Genomic DNA, 5,245 nt, shown 5'->3' on the forward strand with positions numbered 1-5,245 from the left:
CTTTCCCTAGAGAACCAGGCGCCCTCACCCCACTAGCCAGCTCCTAGCACCTCAGTGCTTCCTGCTCCCATGACCCTAAAGCCTCAGGGCAAACTCTGGAAAAGCTGTGGGAACTGGCCACAGGCAAGGAGAGCACCAGGGGAGCTGGCTCGTGTCCCCACGTTCCCAAAGCCCCCGGACAGACCTGCTGCCTCCCAAGACAGCTGGGTAGGAAGCAGCCTCCCTCCCCCACAGGGAGTCACAGAGCCCCAGATGTCAGACCTGGAGGCAAATAGGTTATGAGACAGGCTGGGATGTGGGACGCGGGACCCTTCACTGCAGTGCTTGCACCTGGACAAACGTCTGCACTCTTCGAGCAACAGAATACAAAGAAACTATAGGGAACTAAAACGAACTGGGTGCCTGCACAGTTGGGGCAAATCATGAACAATAAGATACAAAAAGGCCAAAACCCACCTGCCAGGATCCCTGCACACAGCACCACCGGGCGGGGGGGGGCGGTGGGCAGACCCCCTAAGCCACCCCTCCGGCGGATCCACGCATCCATCCATACCCTAACCCCAGTTAAGGGGCCAGCTTCCCCTACTCCCCCCCTACCCCCCCGCCGAGGGAAACTGTTACTTGTTTTCAGCTCATGCTGCTGCAGCATGAGCCCCAATAAAGCCTTGCCTGAATTTGCTGTCTGGCCTCTTAACAATTTCTATTGATTAAAGAACCCAGGAACCCAGGTCGGCGGTAACAACCTAGCTGCTTCCTTTTATGGATAAGGGGACTGTTTAAGAACCATAATTCAAAAAGACACATGCAGGGCTTCCCTGGTGGTGCAGTGGTTAAGAATCCGCCTCCCAATGCAGGGGACACAGGTTAGAGCCCTGGTCCGGGAAGATCCCACATGCCATGGAGCAACTAAGCCCGTGCGCCACAACTACTGAGCCTGCACTCTAGAGCCCGCGAGCCACAACTACTGAGCCCATGTGCCACAATTACTGAGCCCGTGAGCCACAACTACTGAAGCCTGCGTGCCTAGAGCCCCTGCTCCACAACAAGAGAAGCCACCGCAATGAGAAGTCTGCGCAACACAACAAAGAGTAGCCCCCGCTCGCCACAACTAGAGAAAGCCCGCACGCAGCAATGAAGACCCAACGCAGCCAAAAATAAATAAATTAAATAAATAAATTTTTAAAAACCCCACCGTACTAAAAAAAAAAAACCAAAAGAACCACACACACACAAAAAGACACATGCGCCCCAATGCTCATTGCAGCACTATTTACAATAGCCAGGTCACGGAAACAACATAAATGTTCATTGACAGATGAATGGATAAAGAAGATGTGGTCCATATATACAATGGAGTATTACTCAGCCATAAAAAAGAACGAAATTTGGTCATTTATAGAGATGTAGATGGATCAAGAGACTGTCATACAGAGTGAAGTAAGTCAGAAAGAGAAAAATACGGTATATTAACGCATATATGTGGAATCTAGAAAAATGGTACAGATGAACCTATTTGTAGAGCAGGAATAGAGACACAGATGTAGAGAACAGACATATGGACACAGCGGGGGAAGGGGAGGGTGGGACGAATTGGGAGATTAGGTTTGACATACATACACCACCATGTGTAAAACAGTGGGAACCTGCTGTATAGCACAGGGAGCTCAGCTCAGTGCTCTGTGGTGACCTAGATGGGTGGGATGGGGGAGGAGGGAGGGAGGTCCAAGAGGGAGGGGATATATGCATACATATAGTTGATTCACTTCACTGTACAGCAGAAACTAACACACCATTGTAAGGCAATTATACTCCAATAAAAAAATTAATTAATTTTAAAAAAGTTACAAAAAGGATAACAGCATAATCGCAAAGTAAGCAAAAGGAAGGAAGGAAATAATAAAGAGCAGAAATAATGGAACAGAAAATACATATATGACAAGAAGCCTTAACAAAGGCAAAATTTAGTTCTAGGGCATAATGGCTAATAAAGTTGACAAACCTCTGGTAAAACGATCATGAGACAGTCGGCCCAGAGAAAAGACTTGAGGGTAAAGAAGTGGGACTGTTGTCCCGCAGAGATCCTCTTGTGAATAGAGACAATACTACAAATAAACTATAAACCTATGACAGCAAGTTTGAAAACCTTCACAGAATGAGCATTATTCTAGAAAATATCTTAGCAAAACTCGTTCAGGAACAAGTAGGACATCGGAGATGGATAACCCTTAAAGAAGTTTGAATATATGTAGTTTAAAATCTATTTACCATCCTCCCTAAAAAGCAGCACCAGGCCAGATGATTTTTTTAAATAAATTTATTTATTTATTTACTTTCGGCTGCGTTGGGTCTTCGTTGCTGCGCGCGGGCTTCTCATTGCGGTGGCTTCTCTTGTTGCGGAGCACGGGCTCTAGGTGTGCGGGCTTCAGTAGTTGTGGCTCACGGACTCAGTAGTTGTGGCTCGTGGGCTCTAGAGTGCTGGCTCAGTAGTCGTGGCGCACAGGCTTAGTTGCTCTGCGGCATGTGGGATCTTCCCGGACCAGGGCTCGAACCCGTATCCCCTGCATAGGCAGGTGGATTCTTAACCACTGCGCCACCAGGGAAGCCCCAGGACAGATGATTTTATAAAATTCTACTACACGTTCAAGGAACAGACAGTTCTGATCTCTTGTTAACTCTTTCAGAGAAGAGAAAAAGAAAGAAAATTCCCAAATGCCTTTTTATGAGTCTAGTATAGCCTTAAAAACAAAAACTAAACCAGACAAAGACAACATGAGAAAGGAAAGCTCGAGGCCACTCTTGCTTGTGAGCATAAATGCCAAATTCTGAACAAAATATTAACAAACTGAGTCTAGCACTGAATTACAAAAATACCATACACAATGACCAAATTAAGGTTTGCCCCAGGAATTAAAAGATGGTTAAATGTTTTAAAAATCCATCAATATCATTCACCACATTAAAGACTAAAGGATAAAAACAATATGATCCTCTCAGTAGATGTAGAAAAAGCAATCGCGAAAAATCAACACTTATTCTTGATTTTTTAAAAAAACAGCAACCTTAGAAGAAAACTTCATGGCCAAATAAATCGTATCTATCAAAAAATCTACAACAACGATCCTACTTAGTGGTGCAACGTTAGAATTCCTTTCAAACTGGGAAAGAGGCAAGGACGCCTGCTACCACCACTTCTAGTTACCAAGTGAAGGAAGACAAGAAAAAGAATGAAAGCAGTGAGGATCGGAGAAATAAAATATCAGTATTTCCTGACAGTCTGATTATCTATGTAAAAACCCTACAGCATCAAGAGGGGGAAAATTAGAATTAATTCAGAGGAAAAGCCTGCAGCTGGTGAGGGGCCCTTCCTCCTCTGTCCCACTGGCCTGCTCTGGCCACCCTCTGTCCCTGTCCCCACCCTCCTCCTGGACCCTCCTCAGGATGACAGACCCAGATCCAAATGCACTGCTGAGGCTGGACCGGCCACCTGCACTTAACACCTGCAGCTGGGAGTCTATGTCTTGCTGGGAGGGGCTTGTCCACTTCTGGTGACCGTGGATCGTGGGAGTTCTGGCCTCAGGGCCAGGCCCTTTCGGTGAGATGGTGTGGGCAGCAAAGCCTCAGAATGCGGCCGCATGAGGAGTTTGGCTGGATTCTTGCTACAGCAGTGGGGTTGGGCACTGACCCTGCGGAGGGACCCCTGCCATCGAGGGCTCCCCTCTCTCTCTGTGGCATCACCTGGCAATTCTGTGCTCACCTCCTGGACCCCTTGCATGACAGTAGGGCCCTTCAGACCACAAGAGCGAGTGACCTGGCCGTGCTGGCTGGCGGTCCGACTGGAAGCAGAAAGTACTAGAAGGCAGGGCCCCAGGGCCCGGGCACCAGCCGGCCTCAGCTGCACTGTCTTCCTGATGGGTGATTAACAAGCTTTTCACCCCTGTCGGGTCCAATCAGCCCTTGTCACTTCCCTGAGCAGCTAACCCTGCAGGGAAGCCAGGCACGCTGGGTCGTCAGGGAGTGGGCATGTGAGGCTGAGGGCAGCAGGCCCTCACCGGCCCCAGAGCAGACAGAACAGGGCAAGGCCAGGGTCAGGGAGGGCTCTGTGTGGGTCAGGAGTGGTGAGGTTGCAGAGCAAGACAAAGGGCTCAGGCAGGAAGAACAGCAGCAAGGCCTCCCCTTCCCAGACCCTCAAAGAGGGTGCTTCATGTAGCCGGGGAAGCTGGGGGGCTGTATCAGCTATCGATGCTGCCTAACAAGTTACTCCAAAACTCAGTGGCTAAAACAACAATACGGTTCACTCTCTCTCACTTGGGTCAGGAATTCAGGACACATCTGGCAGGGTGTTTCCGGCTCAGGGCCCCCTCATGAGGCCGCAGCCCATGTCGGCCAGGCCCATAGTTATAGGCGGGCTCACTGGGGCTGCAGGATCCACTTCCACGTGGCTCACTCACTGGCGGATTCTTGGGGGTGGCTCCATGGGGGCCTCTCTATTGGGCGGCTTGAGTGTCCACACAGCGTGGCGACTGGCTTTTCCCAGGGTGAGTGAGTGGAGAGACCAAGTGGATGCCTCAGTGGCTTCTAGACCCACTGCAGAAGTCACCCACCTGCAGTCCGTCCACATCCCTGTGGACCCGGCGCGGGTGCTGGGACGTGAGGGTCACCAGGCCATCTTGGAGGCTGGCTACCAGGCCTGAGGGGACAGCAGGTGGAGGGGCTGCAACGTTACCCAGGGAGCTCCTTCTGCGCCCCTGGCCACTGGAGGATGAGGTGCAGGCCTTTCCAGGGAGCTGAGCTCGAGCCCTGTGATTGTGCGATTATATTTCCCCACACCTCTCTCCTCCAGGCCTCCTAGTCTGTGTCCCGCTGCCTCCCCCCTGCCCCCCCGAGACACGATCCTGTTCCTTTCTCCTGCCCCCAATCCCATTCCCAAGCCCAGTCCCCTCACCTTGGCAGCTGAGGCCCTACAAGGCTCACAGGCTGAACGGCCTGCATTCTCCCTCTCTGACTGGGGGGAGGGGAGGTTCTGACCTGAGGCCCAAGAGCCTGCATCCTTGGGCAGCACGGGGACAGAGCGGGAGGGCACAGCTGACGTTTCTGTCCCCATGGGGGCAGAGCAGCATGAGACCCCGACCAGAAGTTAAGGGTCTGCCGCAAGGTGGCCTGGACCTGGAGGGTGGTTTGGGGAGCTGGAGGGGGAGCCCAGGCCATTCCTCTCCCGTGGCGCTGTGTGTGGAGTGGGTGGGAAAAG

The sequence above is a fragment of the Lipotes vexillifer genome, unplaced genomic scaffold (genome assembly GCF_000442215.2).
Source record: "Lipotes vexillifer unplaced genomic scaffold, Lipotes_vexillifer_v1.1 scaffold395, whole genome shotgun sequence".
NCBI lineage: Eukaryota > Metazoa > Chordata > Mammalia > Artiodactyla > Lipotidae > Lipotes > Lipotes vexillifer.